At 36.8% G+C, this 20,757-nt stretch overlaps 1 long non-coding RNA gene across 5 annotated transcripts; it reads right to left on the bottom strand.

Moving 5' to 3' along the window:
• Positions 1 to 15: 15 nt before the first annotated feature.
• LOC104912290 lies at positions 16 to 19,821 on the bottom strand. Of its 5 annotated transcripts, XR_002117938.2 has the most exons (7): positions 15,958 to 19,821; positions 15,482 to 15,574; positions 14,162 to 14,341; positions 13,464 to 13,553; positions 9,769 to 9,996; positions 5,525 to 5,655; positions 16 to 3,782 (listed from the first exon to the last, which is right to left on the bottom strand). It is a non-coding gene; the product is annotated as an uncharacterized LOC104912290 (long non-coding RNA). The 5 variants fall into 5 exon arrangements; XR_794552.3 differs by having other exon boundaries at positions 15,482 to 19,816; XR_794553.3 differs by lacking the exon at positions 15,482 to 15,574 and having other exon boundaries at positions 15,958 to 19,816.
• Between the last annotated feature and the right edge of the window lie 936 nt (positions 19,822 to 20,757).

Genomic DNA, 20,757 nt, shown 5'->3' with positions numbered 1-20,757 from the left:
GAAGAAAGAAAAAAAAGCTGGAAATCCATGGCTTCTTTTCCCTATTAATCTCATCACATTATATAACATTCACCTGACCTTATTTGTTTTATTCCTACCAACCAGAAAGCAAGAGGTTCCAAGCTAGATGAGCAAATACAAAATGGAAATAAAGCAATCCCAAGTCTAAACAAAATAACCACAAAATGAGCCCCTGGACCAGCATGCGCTTCAGTCTAGGAACAAAGAATTTAATTTGGCACTGGGCTTCACATTAAAAGCAGACTAAGGACTAAGAAAGGTCTATCACAGAAAAATGACTTAAGGCATTTTCCTTTCTAAGCATGTAACCCTTTGTTTACAAATTTGCAGCTGTGGGGCTCAGCAGCATAATCAAGTGTGCCTGATTTTAATTAAGGGAGTAAAATTTGCATATGCAAACTCCTCTCTTACTAGCGCTAATGCCTTGGTAGTATCAACAGTATTGAAAGAAATAAGAAAACAAGAAAAGGCAGAAACAACAACAACAAAAAAAGTAATCATTTTTGCTTTGCTAAAATAAGGGAAAGAGCAGAGATTACAGTACAAAATAGAAGTTTCTGAATATGTTCATTCTCCACTTTAAAGTTTTACTTTTCTTTTTCTTCTTTTTGTTTTTTCCTTTTATGTTGCTTTCTTCTGAATTAGCCCAGTGATACAGCTAAAATGCACTGAAAGTCCAGTTTGGCTTTTATCCAAAAAGATGTTTTCATGGCTAATATGGGATCCTCACCCTGTTACAGCATCTAAGATAAGTAATTCAAGCTGTGGCTTTGTCACTCTGTAGGAAAGTCAAGCACAGGTGAAAAGTCTTGTAGTCTTCAGTAACTGCTGTTTACAAAAGTGCCTCTCTCCCCAAAAGCTAGAGATGCTTCTGGTTTTGGAAGTAAACTTCTGTACCTTGGACATTTCTAGGATGTTACAGCTTTGCTTTTGGGTAACTAAAAAACATGCAGATCCTCAGTGGGGAATACTGAAAAGAATCAGTGAAAGACAAAGCTCAATAGCTGTCTCAAAAATACATTAAATTCTTTGTGTTTGAGTTAATGTCATTGAGATGTTTATAGATAAACCAGAAAAATAAATATTTCAAGCAAGCATGCAGAGACTACTGGAGACTGGAGGGAATTGGACTTCTTTCATGCTAGTTTAACTGTAAGCTCCTCCAGGAATCTTTGGACAGTGGCATAATTCCCACCTTCTCATCTCCAGGAGGTTTTCATTTTTAAAGAGTGAGACAGAAGCCTGGCAGAATGTAAAACTGCTTGGAGCAATACTATATAATACATTGGATATTCCATTCAGGCACCTAAGAGACTTAGGAAACAAGTCCTCAGAGCACAGTTAAAAAGCACGCCATGAAGATCACTGTATCTGTATTAACATAAGGGCTGCAACATACTAGAAAATACTGTACAATGTAACAGGCTCCAGAGAAGCCACTATGGTCCATTGAGTAAAATACACCCTTTCAGAATTACTCAAATACAAATTCACATGATAGGCCAAAAAAAAAAACAGACTTAGTCTATTGAATAAACACTGCAGTTAGCTTCAGAGCCATTATGGTCTACTGTGTAAATAACAAAAAGTATTAAAATGGTCCAAGCATGTATTTTCATAATGTGACAGAATTGCTTCAGAGGAAATTCTTGTGTCGATTCTCTGGTCTGTCCATGAGGGATTTCCTTTCTTTTCCTCTTTGTTTCACTGTTTAGCCTATTGCATGTATATTTGCATAATGATGTACAGTTCTTTCTGGTCCCTAGACACAAATTATAACAGTCCTGTTATAAATTCACCCCACACCAAAGCTGTTTATTTGCTGTAGTTTTAGGCATTAGCCTCAGTGACTATTTTAACAGAATTGAGAGAGGGAAAAATGAATGATGATGAGAGAGGCAAAAATATTTTCTAGCAAACTGGGAACAGTTGAAATGGTCTCTCTCTGCCTATTTCAGAACATAGCTTTCCCTTTCTTTAATGTTCTGTTTCACAGTTTGACTCTTTTCTTCCTAAACAAAAACTGGAAGAAAACCTTTTCATAACACTCTATTCCATTTCATGATGGAGAGAAAAACTGTCTTGATCCTGTCCATTGCTAGGCTCAGTCACAATTTTATTTCATCCTGTGACTTCAAAGGGCTTACAGAGAATTAAAATAATCAGGATTCTGATTCACATTCTCTGTGAAATACAATAAATTAGGACCGTGCAAAGAATTGATTCCCACTGTCTGTTAACAAGGAGTTTGTTTTTAATTATCTAGGATCTGACTACTGATAATTGACAGATAAGTTAGCAGGGCTACATTTTGTTCTCACATCTCTAAATCAGGAGATACTTGTCTGGATGACACAACTGCAACTGTGAGTAGAATATTAGCATGTGAAATGCTTTTACGGCCTGTGCCAAGAGTTGTGCTGAGAGTTTCCTCAAGGAGGTACCCCTGATTCTTTCCTAGTTCCACAAAAAGCAGTTAGCTGGCTCTGGGGAGAGCCACTGCACTGAACAAGCTGAGTAACCCTGCTCACCAGGGAGGCAAGTAGGAGCTCCAGTATCTATGCATGGAGCTGCACAGAAAAAAACAATATTTATTTCAAGCAGCTCTAGTTAGACAGCTTTCTGGCAATTACCAGATCCATTTTATAGGATATTTAGAAGGATTAGTGACATGGAAAACAATACTTCTGGTATCAAAAGAAATAATGATTTGGAAAAGAAAGCTGAAACAATTTCTGGGATCACACCTACTTGTGACTTTGCAGATTTTTTTTTAACTGAGAAATGATTTATCAATATCTCCAGGGTTTCTCAACACAGAAGCAATGGTAAACTCTCTTTAGTTCTGTGGTAAAGTAAAACAGTCCAAGGTGCTTAACCAGCTGTAGAGTGAGGTTGTAAATTATTAATGAGCATCTGCGGGCTTTTTATTTTAATACCTTGTTACAAATAATACAGTGATTTGCAACATTTACTAACATGGTTACTTTTCTAACAAAGAAATCAAAGGCTTGGTGTTTCTCTCCTATGAAGAGGATAGGTGCTTTGTCAGATGAGATAGGATCAAAATTGTCATGGAAGAAGGCATGTATTCATACATTTCTATATTACAGCTAAGCAAATGATTTAAGGCTATCTGTCATGACAGTGCGGTAGCAGTTCCACCTATGTGCCAAGTCTATCAAACCACAGTTTTTCTCAACACTAAAAATTGAGTTAGTTCTTCCACAGACAGCAGCTTAATTTAGCAGAACTCCTGCTTTGCTCTTGACTGAACCCCAGTCCGAGGAGACTTACTGAATTCAAATGAAAATGTCTACTTGGGCCCATCTGTGCTTGAAGCTGAGTTTGCAAGGCTCTGACGAGGAAGAAGTAAATGCAAGACAGCTCGTTGAAGAGAGTGACATGCTTGCATATGCACTCCAAAGCCCTGAAGTCTTCCACTGGGGAAAACTGGGAGGAAGATGTACCATGGTGATCTACTTCATGCTTATAACTGGATGGCGTGACAAAGTATTTGGTGCTTATCTACGTACATGGGGCTGTGCACTTACTCACTCACTCACCTATGATGAGCTAAGAAATGCCAAGAGAGAACTACTGTTGCCAGCAGCATTTCAGTGCCACATCCAAAGAAAGTGAAGCTGTGCTGGCAGGCTGCCCCTGCCCTCAGCCGATGCACTGAACTCAGCCAACCTGAATTGAGCCACCCAAGAATCCAGGAGAATACATTTCTTCATCTTGGTCTGGCAACTTGCATACTAAAACAAACAAACAAACAAACAAACAAACAAAAACCAGTTCAGTGTTTCATGTACATTTGCCACCTGGCTAAACAACACTTTATTTGGAAGAATCTAAATCAGACTTCTTAAGCAGAACATATGCCAATACTATCTTCATTAATGAACAGTTATTACTATACACTGTCATCAGTTTCCAAGGAAATCAATCCAATAATGCAGCTATGTCTATTCAGCATGTCTCAATGAAGCATACAGTAATAATATTCTACGTGCATATAAGCATTCATTCTCAAGCACTTCAGAGATTATACAGTACACAGTACAGATTATACAGATACCACTGTGATGAGTGTATTATGAATGTCCCCATGTAGTCACACTGAACCACAGCAGCTTTTCAAGTGGAAGGTGGCAGCCAACTGGCATGCTGGTTTCTGAGCTACCATGGATGAAGAAAAAATGCTGCAGTGTCCCTGATATAAACCTATGATATTAAAATAATAATGATGATGATGATGATGATGTAATCTTGAGTTTTGGAATATCTCTTGGGCAGAAAGACATTTAGTTTTAAATCTGATCAGTACAAAACCATGTAATACAATGCACAGAGCTCAATCAATTTAATTTGAGAAAACGGTCAAGACTTCTATTCTATAAATCCACAGATCCTGAAGATTAAATATTTCAAAATCTATTATTTGGACCACTAAGCTCTCTTTACCACTGACTGAATGGTGAATTATTATTGGAGGCACTTTCATCCCTTCAGCAGTTAATTTCACTTTTATTTCCTCCTTCCATTGTAGGAAGTATTTCTGACTAATCACTTCATTTTTCTGGTTATAATTGTTCATTTTAGAAATGTAGAGTGTATTTCATCTCCAGCTACATTTTTTTTTTCTTCTAAACATTAGTGGGAATGAAAATTGGGTACTGAATACTTAGCTCTTAGAGGTAATCTCTTTCTATAACAGTTTTCAGCAATACCTTATAGACATATGCATCATCTTGTTTAACCCAGATGTAGTGAATGTATATATATATCCCTGTCTGTGACAAAGCTCCTCCCTCAAAGTTTGCCTGGGATAGTACTGACTTTAAGGTCTTGAATTTGCAGTAGTTTAATAATCAGATCAACTACTTTGTAAACAACCCTTTTCACCTGCCCTATTAAGCAAATATTACCATCAACTAACAGAGTAAAAACTGCTTGTTTAGGTGGTCCTGTTGTCAGCTGGGGGCTTACAAGGCCAGGTTGGATGGGGCCCTGGGCAGCCTGATCCTGTGGGTGGCAACCCTGGCCACGGTAGTGGGGCTGGAGCTCAATCATCTTTAACGTCCCTTCCAACTTAAGTCATTCTCTATAATTCCCCCCCTCGCTCCCCACCCAGCCCTCCCACCTGCCCACACTAAGAAATTCTAGGGGTTTTTTTTTTTTTTTTTTTTTTTTTTCTAGGACGTTATGAGCCTTTGCAGACCTACTGGTTTCTTTTAGAGATATCAGTATTCAGTTCTCCCAGATTTCTGCTGTGTTTTGCATGTCCTCTGAAAATACCACGGGTAAAGTGCCATATTTTAAAATGCTTTCACAGAGAGAAGTTCAGTCAGATCATGTCTCTTATTGCCATTCTCTTGTTATTTAAAGATGGATGAAGAGGTATTGCTCAAACCTGCTAAAATAAAAATGTTACTTTTGAGAAGGACTAAGTTAAGAAAGCTGTAGAAGTCCCTGCTTAGCTCTGGCATATGCTTACCATTTGTTGCACAAGGGACTTCATTCACTCTCACTTAGCATGTTGCTGTGGAATAGAGACACTTCTCAGAATCGAAGTTGAAGTACTGCGAAGTTTAGCCTCCGAGGTGAATGTTTAGGAAGGTTAATAGCCTGTGGAAATAGAGGAGCCCTATGTTATGTTTAGTACTCACTTTGGCTGAAAGATGAAATAGACTCACTTCACCTAGGCACTGAAATGCAGCCACCTGTGGGGAGTAATGTGCCAGCTCTTTAGTGCAACAGTGCAAAACCATTTAAGTAGGAAGTGAAGCGCTATTCCTCAGTCCAAAGAGAGTGTTTGCCATTGTTGTTACAGAACAGTATGACATTTTCTTTGGGTAGAAGGCACTGTTTTTGCAGGGCTATATTTCAAAAGGATTTAGGTTGGGATACACAGAAAATGGGACTGTGCCACCAGTTAATCAATAGCTCAGTGCCATAGACTAGCACTGGAAGAAACCAGCAGAGGCAGGAAAGAGGACAAAGGGAATGTTACTTAATGTGAGTGCCTACCTAGAAGGGTCAATTTTAACATTGAACCCCAAAAGAGAGAGTCAAATTTCCTGCAATCAAGTATCTTTAGCATTTTTGCAATAGATTGAGATAAATATGTAGTTTCTATACCACGAGCTTCTTTCTTTTCTGCAGCATTTACTCTCTTTACATAAGTATGCGATTACCTCCTATAAGTTCAAGTTTAACTTTGTTTGGATTTTCAATCAAGCCAAATCTATTCACTTTACAATTCACCTTTATGCTGCCAGGGTAGCACTGAAAAGAGAAAGTGAAAGTCTGGGAAAAAATTTGGAAGAGGGAAGGCAACAAAAATGCTTTGCAGTTCTGAAGGAACTTTCAGACAGCAAAAGAGAACAATTCTAATGCTCTGAGATGATTTTTTAAACACTGCCAGCCATTGCCCTCCCAGCACACAGAAGATGAAGCACTGGAGTGGTTTAAAAATTGTAATAGTGCAAAATTGTAAGATTCTGTTTTGGTCAAATCTTCCTACTGCTAGATACACTTTGGCCTGAAGGTGGCAACATTGAATAACATTCTAAGGAAAGAACCTTCACATATAGGTACCTTTAATTAAAGGTTTATGTTTTTTAGCAATTATCCTCTCCCCCATTAGTTTTTCACAATGTGTTGAAAAAGAAATAAGATGGGGGGTGTTGTAAATTTTCCTGAAATAATTTTAACTGCACATTATGCAAAATTATTTGCAAATTAAAATTAAATCTAACGAACATACACTTTATGCCAACCCTTTCATCCCTTCAGTGTAAAAGCTATTTTTAAAAAGGATATGCTGTGTGTCTCCTTTTGTAATATTACTATCAATAAATGCTCTTTACTCTGAATGTAAATCAGTGCTTTCAAACTGGACCTTGACTTACGCTGAGTTATTTCACCTCTCTCTGTAAATGTTATGCTCTGGGAGGTGGCACATTAACCAGGCAATGAGATGTGGTACTCTGGGCCATGCATTGCACAGGGGAACCAGGCAAGCACCCTGCAGACCAGCAGGTGAAGCACTGTGGCTTTATGTGACTCAAGATGGGCAGCTGATCGGCAAAGGAGCTTGTCCCAGAACACTCTGTGGAGGGCACAAGGACAGAGGGATTTAAAATATTATTTCTAATTTCTTTAATAATTAAAAAAAGACAAACAAACAAACAAAACAAAACAAAAAAAAAACAACAAAAAACAATCCCCTCCTACGAGTGGATACTGAACCTCAACATTTGCAGATTTTCACAGTGTTCAGTGATTTTACCTTTGGCTTCAGTGCTTTCTGCTTATCCCACTGATTACCGTGCTTGTGGCTACATGAACAAAGGTATTTTACATGGAATCAAAATAACATTTTACACAGTCCTTGCTGGTAAAGGCCACATGTGCACTACTGTGAGCATTCCCTACTAGCAATCAATGGTAGTTTAAATAAAGAGACTTAACTCAGGCAGCCAACAGACTAACAAAATCCTCAAAGTTCAGAGGCCAGTAACTATTTGTTGTGGTTTAACCCAGGGGGTAACTCAGCACTGCTCTGTCATTCTCACTCGCTCTCTCCTTCCCAGTGGGATAGGAGAGAGAATCAGAAAAAAAGTAAGTAGTACTTGTATGTTGAGATAAAACTATTTATAAAGAGAGAAAAAGGATAATAGTTTGGCTATACATATGTATGTATTTTTTTATACATATATGAATGTATATACAAAGTGATGCAAAAGCAATTTCTTATCACCCTCTGACCAATGCCCAGTGTGCCCCTGAACAGCAGAAGGAAGAGATGAACTCCCAGCCCTTCAAAACTCCTTTCACATGATGACAGCTTATGTCAGCTATCCTTATTCCGTTCCCTTTCGGCTCCTTGAGCCCTTCACTGAGAATGGCCTTGGCTCTGTACAACACTGCTAAACAGCACCTATAAACATTGGTGGTGTGTTATCAACATTGTTTTTCTCCTTGAACCAAAAGCATAGCATCATAATAGACAGTCTGATGAAAATAATTCCATCCCAGCTGAAACTAAGACCCAATTGTATTAAGAGGAGTTAGGAAAGAAAATCAACTGCTGAATTTGCCCTGTCTAGAGAAAAAATGACAAGATAATAGGCTATGGAGTACTTAGGAGGAATTAAGAAAACAAAGTTGGAGGCTGCTGTGGGAGGGCTGTTGGCAGCATAGGGAAAGCAAGTAGAAGTATTCATAGCTCAAGATTAATGAAGGGAAAAATGTAGATTAAATAGTACAAAATGAGTGTACAGGGAAGTAATACAGCTGAAAGGGTCACTGATTTCAAAGCAAATGTTAATCCCGGAGGATTGTAGATCATATCAACCCTCATTGTTTGCAGAGTTTGGAGTAGGGGGCTCCAGAGGTCTTCTTAAGTCTAATACCTATGGGTCAGATCATTCCTTGTTATGGCAATATCTTACGGAGGAGTGCTTCACACTGAGAACCCTGCTTCCAGAGGGGCTGCCCTGTGAAAGCAAGCCAGGAGCTTGGCTGCAAACACTGTTGGTTCTTACACCTCTGTAACAGCCTCCAGCTTTTAGAAGGGCATTTCCAGAGAGAAAGAACACAAGAATCCCTTGCTAAGATTGTGCCTGTTGGCTCTGGAGAGAAGCTGATGTAAATAAAACATAAATAAGATCTGAAGAGCAGCTAGGTGGAGTACCATTAGTTCAGCTGGAAAAAGTGCCATTGATGAATCAGTGACCTATAAAAACAAATAGTTCTCATCATTTCTAACAGAAGGTTAGATTCTGACTGTGTATCGATCCTTGAATAAAATGGAACAGTAAACTACTATCCATTCAATCCAGAAAAAAGACATTGAGGAGGGATTTAGGGGAAAATAAGACCCCAGTCTTTACCTGCTTATTCTCATCCTCCCACCCTCTTGCCCAGTAGAATAGGCAAGCAGGCAAATTCTTTGACCTTGTTGTACCTCAAAAGGAGATGCAAAGAAGTGCCCTCAGGATGTAGAACGGGCTCCTACTACGTGACACCACAGTAACAGTCTCGCTCTTAAAGATTAGCCATATTTCTGGTGGGGTTTCAAATGCTTTTTGAGGACAAGCTCTAAAGTTCTTTTTAATGTACCCACTCTGATTTTCAATGCATTGAGTCATTAAAGTAGACTTACTACCTTTGGCATTTCTATTAAAATGTTCAGAAGAGGAACGGTTTCTGAGTGAGTCACTGAGTAGAAAGCACAGGTATCACAGAGGGAGAAGACGATGATTACTTCCAGGCACACTCTCTTGGAAATTGAATAGACTTGATGAAGAACTGGTAAAACTGTAATACAAAGAGCAGCATCTCCAGGTAACGAGGCAGAAGAGCAAAATTAACACAATCCCAACACTGTATATTCAGTTCAGATTCTGCATTCTGACAAAAAATTATAACAAAACTAATAGAAAGAGTTCCTGTACACTGTGATACCAGATCCAAATATGACTCTAAATGCTCATGAGCAGCGGTGTACACAGTCTGCTGCTACAAGACCATCACAGCTGCAAAGGACAGACTAAGTGCATGAGTAAACAGGATGGTCTCAGCATAAAAATCTCACAATAACACAAGAAAAATGAATTAAACAATGAAAACCCATGATTGAAAATAATCTAGAATAGATAAATAAAACAAAACCACTATGGAAAGCTATGGAATCACTGAGCACATTATCGCCCATGCTTTCTTGGTACCTACATAGTCTGATCTTTTCCTGAAGGAACTCTGAAAGGCATGCTCTGGTTCATGAAGGATGGATCTACAGGTGTAAAACTCTTAGATGCACAATTCCCCTTTCATGGCTGCCGAGGTCCCTCGATGGTCTTTATGGTGCCGGTTGTATGTCCCATTCCATTTGCAGGACTGTCTTTGCAAGATCCAAAAATCCAGTGCCCCAGACTAGAACACTTTATTACAGCAACGCACCTTTAAAGGGAGGATAGATTATAAAAACGTACTTTAACAATAAATTTTAATGAAGTCATGTGCACTGATTATTTATGCTTTAATTATTATGCCTGTCCTCTCTTATTCTCCTGAACTGGTGCTACTTTACTTGCAATAGGGATACTTTTGATGAAGATAAATTAAAGCCTGTGATACTTCATTTTGCACAGAATGAAATATTTAGTGTGTTAGTTCATATTCTGATACGGTAGACTGGAAATTCTCATATGTAAAAAAATGAAGACTTCAGTCAACTAGCAAGAATCAACCAGAACTGGCTGCAATGATTTGTGTTTCGGCAGGGGCCTTTTTACTAAGGAAAATTACAATAAATCTTAGATTTCTTGGTGAAATCAGTTCACAATGTACTTTCGGGACAGTGGCATCATCTGCTTAATGAGATACGGACTTCTAAAGCACATGTGAATATTTTATTATTATTATTATTATTATTATTACTATTATTTTATTATTTTGCCTTGTGGGTTCTCCTGCCAGTTGGACCCTGGAAATGGTTATATCTTTTTGTTGCTTATAGGTCATCTTGATTATCTGAGATGGAATTTACTATACCATTTACAGCATTGCCTCTGAATAAATATTCTGTTTTCTTATTTTCTCCTTTTCTAAAAGAACTCACTGTAGGAATGCAAGGAAAAAAAAAAAAAATCCAGGTTGAAGAAACCTTTAATAAAAGAACTGCAAAAGAATGAAAAAAAACCATGGCAAAACAAGCAGGTCATTCTATAAGATTCATTTGCTAAATTTTAATGTATGTCAGAGCAGGATGGCAGGAGTCTAATTGGATTTGAAAGCTGTGTGATTCTCCTGTAATAAAAAGCATATTTGCCAGGGCAGCTACAGGAAAACATTATTCCAACTGGGTCTTAAATTTAGTGGACAGCAGAATGAAAGAATGAGTAATTCTAGTAAATAGCCTTCTATATGACTGTGGTATGTCATGCAACTTAAAATCAAACTCCAAATAAACCCCAGGATTTATATTAAGTTTAAGTTGTCTCCTACCAACAACCTCATATTAATAAAATATCTGGGGAAGATTTCAGGGAGATTAGCAAAATAATCCTTCCATGCTGGGAATGTTTCTCCATTTAAACGACCATTGCTGGTGATGAAAATCCAAGCAAAACTGACAACAAAAGCAGATATCAATGGAATTCAGAATCTGAGTGCTATCTGGAGTCAGCTTAAATTATTTTTTAATAGAGAGCTATCATATACACTTCAATCTTTCAGTGAAAAAGTATGGTCAACATTATATGTATCAGTATTTTTAATGATGTCTTAGCAACATGCAAAGAAGTTACAAAAACATTGTGTAAATCTTGTGAGGAACATAAAGGTTTTCTCACACCACTTGGTAATGCCAAACTTTTCTTCAAGCTCCTCCCTTCCCCCAAATAACAGATCAAGGAGATTTTTGTTGTGAAAAATGACTGCCTCCAGATACATTTCTATCCTTGAAGGACAACATATGGATAAGAGTTGAGCAGAACTGCTCCAGTTAAATGTGTAAACAGCACTATTTGACCTGACAACCATGCTGAATAGAAATATGCATTCACTTTAAAGGATGCCATACACAAGAAGATTTAAATGAAAATTATTGGCTTGGTGTGTTTTTTTTTCTTTATTTTTTTCTTATTCCTGCAGAATAATGCAGGAATAAGTCAATTTTCCTACCTCATACTCCACTATTCTATTTCTGGTTTACTATCCAACTTTGGGCACAAAGTCTCATGAATAAAGCAAATGGTCTCTTGAGGGAACCATAGGCAATGTTCTTATTAACCAAATCTATTTTATATTACCGCTGCTATAAAATAAACAATAGAGCAAAAACGGCAAAGCCCTGCATCGTGCAGAATGAAGTGCCACACTGCTTGGGATGGACCTGAGTCTCTGTGGGAAGTAAATATACCTTGGGGACACTTAGAGTGGGCCGGCACTGATGAGCTCTGAAGTGATGGGGCTTCATCAGGTGAAACTGAAGGAAGAAAATCTTGTTTCATTTCCTTTTCACACAGGAGATCTTACTCCTAGGCTAGAATGAAGTTCTGCAGAGTGTTTACTGCCAATGAGAAAAAAACACTGCACTGCCTGTCAAATGTGAGTCCTGAGATGCCCACAGTGACACATTTTCCAAGTAAAAAAGGATTTACTCTACTTTCGTATCCTGAGGTAAGTTCCTTGACTGCAGCATAGTTTCATTCAGGTCAATATGAGAATGGAATCATTGGTCATGGCACTAGAAATAGGAGACACATTTAGAAATCTTCACACTGCTCACTCCTCACCTACAAGACAATCTTCATCCCCACGTTTTTAATGATAGAATTATTACAGGTAATCTCCATGAAGAACTGGCTTTTTAATAATACAGGCAGCTGAAAAAAATCTTATACAAGTTTGTAAAATTCAGAATATCTGGTATTTTAGAAAACAGGAGAATGTCAAGAGATTAATAGGAAAACATTACAGTTAAAACCAAACCGAAGGCACAAGAATGCTAAGTTGAGTGTCGGCAGAGAAGATAGTGAGATGATATTTCAATCCCATGTACCAAGCACATGATTTTTCAATTGTGTGCAATCAAAAACTTGTACAGTAGTTTTCAGATAAAATTATTCAGAGAAAAGTCTGCTCTTATACGCATATTATTTCAGAAATGTCCACTTGGTGCATTTTCATGAAGAATGAATCTACATTGAACACTTTTTTGGTTTTAAAACTTTTAGAATTAAGCAAAGAATCGTAATTTGAACAATTCACACTTGGCTATATTACTTATTTTTTCTATCATTTCCCTCTTCGCATTACATGGTGATAAGAGAAATTATCATCTAGCTTATACATTCCACTGTTTGCAATTTTATTACTGTGGCACTTTAAAGTCATGGATTTTGGAGTCAGTTTAAAGATAAGAGAAATAGTTTGGAGCTAAATATAATTTGTCCAACATTGCCTGTCCTTTGCTTCACCAGCCATTTAATTAGTATTATAATAAGAAAGAACACAACATTAAGAAAATCATAAGGATATATGATGGTTTCTCTGACAGAACATATTTAAGATGGTGCTCAAAGGGCACAGATATGGAAATGAACTCACTGCAAAATTTGGTAGAGAAAAAAAATTAGTTTTTTCATTGTTGCCAGGTTCTTTTGCCAGGAAGGAGGAGGGGACTGGAAGAGTTCTTCAAAACCATTAAAATGCAAAGTGACAAATGGTGCTGAATAATTGCCTCATTTGAAATGTGGCTTTGACTTAGATTATAATTGTTTGTAAATCAGAATTCAGTAAAGAATAAAGTACTTCCTTTTTTTTTTTTTTTTTAAGTTTCTAAGCAATAGAAGATGTGATGCTTCACTGAGTGAAATTAAAAACAGAGGGTGGAGAGATAAGCTTCGATTTACAAATCCTACCTGCCACAAACTTTCATTGTGTCAGATCATTTTCACGAGGAGTCTACTTAGAGATAGAGCTGGTTGATAACAGATGGACTTGGGCGCATGCTGGCAGAAGAGAGAGAAAATTCTGTAGATCCAAGTAAAAAAGCCTCTTTCTTTAGATTAGAAATTATTATTAATTATGCCCAAGGTTTTAAGCTTTCATTTGGGATGTTCTGTAATTAAGCATAATGTTGCAGGGCCCCCGATCTAAACCTTTATCAAAACATGAGATGCAGGTCCTACATTAGCTATGTGTTCGCTTAAGCAGCATTTTGCAGCTCTGTAGTATCAAGTGTGATTGCTGCTATTAGCATTGTATTCTTTGAAGTAAAAAGTGTTTCTTTGATTATTAGATTTGTCTGGAACTAGAAGTAAAAGCAAAATCTGGAAACAGAGCAGAACCAAATTTTGGCCCCAGCTGGATCCATATTTGTTCTTCACAAAAACAGAGAGCTAACGGTATGAACATAGTCTACCAATTAAATTTAGCATTTCTTCAGTTAGGTGCAATATACTAACCTTATGTGGTAGAATCTGCACAGATGTACACAATTCAGGAGATAATACAGGACTGAGCTCCAAATAAAGATTATGATGCAGTTATTCACGGTTAAAATTATATACAAAATTTTTATTTTGCCAAGATGTAAAAAACTTACTCTTATTGTTACCTGTGTGCTATAGTGATAATTTATGATGCTGCAGTGTTCCAGTTTCACTGGCACTGGACTGGAAATTTCACAGTTTGTTGAACACAGTGAAAATTCATCAGTTTCTCCTTGGTCAAATATGATGATACATACAGGGTTGTTCAGTGCTATCTGCCATTCAGTAGTGCTAGATGAGTAGTGCTGTTACCGTGGAAAAATAGTAAAATATATGTAAAAAACAAAATTTACCAGAAATAAAAAATACATTTGACTGAATAACATTAAATTCACTTGAATGAAAAAATAGCTCCCAGAGACAAAAGACTCGCATTCAAGCAACATATACTTCCATTTCATCACTCTGTCCCATTTTCTGAAACATCCTATGCTTTATTTCACTGATCTGTTCTATCATTCAACCAATATAGGGTTCAAAATTTGTTTCCCACTGTGAATAGTGAACCCTTGCATAGTCCAGGACTTCTTTATATACAAAAAATGCTTTAACAGAGCATTTGCTATTAATAAGGTCAAAGGGGCATCTCTGCCACATAATAAACACAGAGCAGATTTAGCAAGGAGATTCAAAAAAGTAAGAAAAGCAGGTGAAAATGTAGTGCAGTGTTAAAAAAAGAGCCTTACAACTCACAGAAAATTAAAAGATTACTTCTATCTTGGAAGTTTGGGAGATGAAGTACCCAAGTAACCCATGCATAATTAGCACTGTTAAACTTTCTGACACAGTTTTAACTTTTGTTTAATTATTTATTCACTTATTTTCCAGATAAAGCAGTTATCAGAGTAATGGCCATGGAATTCAAATAATGAGTCCTCTATCAGTGAGGTTGGAATAAACTCAAGGATGAGGAGCACAGTACACTGCAGTTTAATGAAACTTTATTTTGTTGCAGTCCAATTTCTATTTTTTATTTTATCTTGGATTTTCTTTTTGTTTACCAAGTATTAACAGTATAAATATTGTCTCCTAGAAAGCAAATTGTACCGTCCAGAACTTTCAGAAGTGGTTATAATAGCATATATTAAAATATATTATACTGCAAATTTCCATCTGCATTAGGCATCAGAAAAAAAATGACACACTATATTAATGTCATATAGCATAATATAATGGCATATCTTAGAAGAGTTGTTCTTCCCTTTCTCATCTCAATTTTGTTGATATACCAACAGTCTTCTATGTTTAAATTGTTAAGCAATTCTTCTTTTAAAAGGCTTATTGTAATCAATATAATGCCTGTTTTGACATCTTCTTTGCACACCTTTTTAATATCTTCACACTGTCTCATTTCCTTAATACTTTCAGTAACACAAAATACCTACAAGTGCAGGTGAGCAGTCTGAACGAATCTGTTGAATGAGAGAATATGCAAATAGATCCAAGCTACAGCCAAATAGGAGACCACCCATAAGTATCTGTGTGTTGGTAAGGAAAAATCTATTACAAAAGAATTCTTTTGCCCATTTCCTTTATGTTTTCAAGGAAATAGTGTATCTACATCAACAGAAAAATCATCACATTTCACAGCCATTATGCACACTGGCAGCACAGCCATATCAGAAAGAACTTGCAGCATAGACAACCTCTATATCCTAATAAGAGAGTTCAGATACAGGCTGTAGTGCCTGTGTTATCTAGCTCCTCCAGGACGTAAGCTAAACTGTCTTGAAAGCCAGGGAGTAAGCTAAGGATGACACGGAAACTAGGACATATGTAACCCATTTAAAAATAAATTTTGCATTTTGAAGAGTTCAGAGATAGTTAATCATTTTGAAATAGGACAAAAGGCTGAACTCACTTTGTACACTTCATAGAAGTACAAAGCATCATCCAGAGTGGAACCAAGTGCCTTCAGCTGCAGGAGGAAATGAGAGCTTGCAGTACTGAATGATATTTATTAATATATAGCTTGCTGGATTTGGGCTTTAAAAATTGACTCGCAGTTTTGTGTTGTCAAAGTAAATGTTCCAGTTGTTTTCATTAAACAGAAACTATTTGTGCAGGAGCTATGTGGAGATAATTTGCTTCTGTAAATCACATAAAGATGTGACCCTGAAAACACATGTAATCCAATTTTTTAGTAGTTTCACTAACAAGAACAGCAACACCTTCTCCATCTTTCCACTTTTCAAAGACTAGTAAAGCTTACACATTTATTTTGAACTTCTAGGTCTTCTAATTCAAGTCTCACAAATAAAGCACAAAGAACATGTAGGTGTTATAAAGATGCCAATCAGTGAAGTAGGCTTGCATGTAAACGTGTGTTTTTTTGTTTGTTTGGTTTGTTTTGTCCTAGCATAATGTAGTAGGATTTGATTAGGATAATGAGATTTACAAGGAATTGTCCATCATTACTTGTGGTAGAAAAGCTATGAAATCTATTTAATCCAATTTTTGTCATGCAAGTTCATATAAAGCAATAGTCAAAATTAATTTTCTTGTGAAATGAAAGAGAAAGAAGACAGTTTATTTTGTGATAACTCACATATTAAGTAACAGGCATTCTAGAAACAGCTAGTATGTTAGTTCTTCCTACACTATCATGCGAGGTGGAAAGACTGAATGCATGCCACTGTGCATGTGTATATGCATCCATTTTCCGATGGTACTGTGTTAAAAATGCTAAGACACACAGTCAGAAATGACCTTCTTTCTTTTTATGGACAGTACTGATCCTTGTGCAAGTCCTCTTAATTGTGATGTCCCGACAGCAGGGAGAAACTAAATGGTACTGATTTCCACTGATTTAAATTTCACTTAATTGGACTGAAGGGCAGAATAATATGGCCTTCATACCTCACTGCCTTTTCAAGTACATGCTGAAAGCAACCCCAAGATACATTTAATAGGCCGAGATATGTATACTGCAGGTCAATAAACTTCACGGATCAAAACTGGAAGAAAATTCTGAATTATATCCTGCCAATGCAACTGTCTTGCTTCCTAATACGAAAATAGCTACAGAGGGTTTTCTCAAAGCTCAGCTCATCTCAGTTACAAGGGCATAGCATGACAAGAGATGAAGATTTGAAAGGTCTAGAGAAGAGACTGAAACTAGGAACTTGCACTGAATATAGAAACAGCACATAAAATCTAACGTGTTAATATACTCTGTAGCTCCAATGCTGAATCAATCCTTTCAGTGCTGAACTGAAAATTGAAAATGAACTTCAAAATATGGTCAGTGCAACTTAATCTAGGAACAAGAAGGCATGGATAACTATTGTGAGGGATTTGGACAGAAAAGAGCACAAGCTCTTTGGCAACTAAAGATGGAAAAGTGATTTTGTCCACTGTCTGGACATCTAAAAGCAGGTGAATATCCAATAAGACACTTTGACTATGAGATTTGTTAAGAAAATGGTATGCTATTCACTCAGATAGTCTTTCCATTAAAGAAAGAAACAACTTATTCATTATTTACCCAGTTATTTCAATTCATAGCTATTGTATACCTAGATTCTTATACATGCCTCTTACCAGCAGTCCAAAGAAAATCAGATTTTAACACTAGTATTTGATGATATTTCACTGGAAACTTAAACAAGTACCCTTTATGCCCTCAAAATATCATTCACCATTAGCTGCAGGAAATACTGGAGTTATACCAAAGACCTGTCCCAGAGACATTTTCAAACAGGTAGTAAAGCATTTGTTCTGTAAATCTTTTCCATGAAGCTGCAGAAAGTCAAGTACTGACAGATCTGTGGAGGACTGCAGTGTGCTCTCATTGAAAGTTCCCTAGGAATAAAATCCTTTTCTTTTTGATCTTTAGAATAAAATTTTAGAGACTGTCAGAATGTAGAAAGATGTATTTTCTAATTTTGACAGTTTCTTAAATAAGCTCTTAAGCTACCACTGTCCTTTCTAGTGCTTAAAAATCCTAGTGTATTTATTCCAGTAGCTAATCTAACCTGAGTATCTTTCACTTCATTTTAATCAGAAAGAAACAATTCAAATGTATACGTGAAAAAAATTCAGGTGTTAAAACATGTTTAAGTTATTCTATAGAGAACAATACTAAAAAATGCCTCCCCTTCCTAGTTATAAAGGTATCCAATCTAAAAATAAAATCTTATCTCTTCTGCACAGTGCTCATACCCACCCTCATTGCACTGAAACTTGTGTTCAGTTAGTGGTGCCTTATAAGCATTTATTATTAGATATGGTACATTGTGAAAAACATTAGAGGGACTACTCAATGCCCTAAGCAGTATGTCTGGTAATACATAGTACCAAATTTGCAAAATAAAACTATAGTTAGTACTCCTCAGTGGAAATGATAGCAGATTTTTCAGTGAAAGGATATTTTTTTGTGTGTAAGAATGTTACTCATCTGAAGCTGGCATCCCTTCATGGCAACAGTAGCACGGGTCACAGGTGATGCTACAGAAACACTGACCGCAGCAGCAGAGCATCTTCCTAGCACTGCCTACTGGGGAGCCCAAGGAGGTGCTTGCTCATCACTCTAACAGGTTCCTCAACAGCAGAACTGAAACTAGAACTCGAAGCAAAAGGGAACTGCTGGTAGTGGCTGTGAATGAGCAGAGTTCATCTTGAAGAACTTTGGTTATATTCTCTGTAGACAAACTTTATTCCTCTTATAAACAGGCTTTCTGTCTTCACTCCAACATGTAGTGCTCTTCATTTTGTACAGTGTCTTTTCTAAGAAAAAAATAATAAAAATGAGTTAAATGCAGTATAAAAATGCTAGATTTCAGGTTTATACAAAATGCAAAGATGCATTTAAACCAAAAATGAAAGATTTTTTTTTTATTGTGTGACACAGCACTTACAGAATAGGAACAGAAATCCTGCCAGGGATTAACAACTGTGACAATGCATGAGGAAAAGCACTGATAACTCCCTCTGGTAAACACACTGAGGAAGACACTGATTTCCAGATTTTAGTAAATTCCTGTCTATTTATTAACATATTTTTCAATACAGAATTCAATACACTTAGAAAGGCCAAATATGAGGAAGAGCATTTACTCTTACTGTAAGGCACAGAACTATCTAAACTGGGAGCAAATTTGCAAATTACTTCAGTAAAAGGTTTTTGCCAAGAACTGTAGTTTCAGTTCATTGGGTAATGCTGATAAACACAACTACTGAAAAATGTAGGCAATTTAATTCATTATACTAGTGTGGAGAAATTCCTTGTTCATGCCATAACTCAGTGGATGTCTGCACTGTACAGATTTTCTGAAAAAACATGTTTTCAAAAACCCCTTCAACTTGTAGAGTAAAACCTTGTAGAGTAAAAAGTTCAGTACCTTTGAGCAAGAAAGAAAAGGAAAGTCACGTCTGAGTCTGCTGGCATGATATGAGTGGCACAAAACCTCTGATGAAAACCTAGTATTCTCTTAAGTAAACTTTTTCTTCCCAGATAACTCCCTAAGTCTATACTTCTTCCCTGCCTTACCTTACAATGTTAAGCAATGTTAAGTGTTACAACAACAAATCTGTATTCACCACCAGCAATAATGTAAAAGATCGTGATTTTTTACTTTTATTAAAAAAAGCCTTGTGAATCTGAGCAGATGAATTAAATACTCTTATCAACTGTTGCATTACTGCGATCCATCCTTGTAATTTATGATGACCACAACTTACTGCCAAATATCAATCACTTCCATATTTTCAAAATGTATTCTGTATTTTCTCTCTCTGTCTTGTAGTCACACATAAATATGTACATATTCATATCTATTAATATATTCATAATAAGACGGAGACGTACTATTCCTATTTTCAGCATCTATTTTCAAATGGGTTTGAACTATCTAACACACAATCTCTTTTGTCTGATACAGTAATAATTGCATCTGCCAAACTGAATAAGAAATGACAGTATTAGTATAAAACCATCTCGGATGCAGTTTCAAAATCTGAAATTAAAAACAAACCAATAAACAAACTCAATCCCATTCCATAATACACAGCTTTGGTGCATCAGGAGTAAGTTCTCTCTTAATGGAGGATACTTAGAAACACAAAAAGCTTTTCTTTACTCCACACTGTTTATTTGAGAGGGCCGTATTTACTGAGATAAATACAGAATGGCAGAACAGGGAAAAATAAGAAATGAATGGAAGTAGTCATATTTTCAGAAGTTGTGAAAGCTTTAACAGACACTTCACAGAATTGCCCCCACACATCCTCGCCTCTCCCTAACAACCAGAGCAGCAGGCCTTGAGCTTAATTTTCCTTTAAAGGAACCTTGTAATACAGCTTTCATTCAGCTCTTAAATCGTGTGTTCCTGAAAGGCCACGAGGGAAATGCAGGGAGGAAAAAAGGATCATTCCTCTCCTTCTCAAACAGATAGTGGCAGGACCCTCTCAGGTTCCAGAAATACCAGACACGCAGATAATGCTGGGATGTTACACAAGGCAAGCAAAATGAGAAAAGCAAAGCAAAAAAAAAACAACTCAAACCCAAATCAGCTCTGCCTGCTAGAATCATCTGAAGAGCTTCTTATAACAAAAGAAGACACAACATTTTCAGGTGGAAATGTGATTTTCAAGTTGACAGTACGGCTTTAATTAGATGGGAGTCCAAGGAAGAACATATCACTGGGAAATAAATAGGCTA

This window comes from Meleagris gallopavo, chromosome 10 (assembly GCF_000146605.3).
Source record: "Meleagris gallopavo isolate NT-WF06-2002-E0010 breed Aviagen turkey brand Nicholas breeding stock chromosome 10, Turkey_5.1, whole genome shotgun sequence".
NCBI lineage: Eukaryota > Metazoa > Chordata > Aves > Galliformes > Phasianidae > Meleagris > Meleagris gallopavo.
Note: the sequence above shows the minus strand (reverse complement) of the source record. Positions and strands in the feature narration are given on the sequence as shown.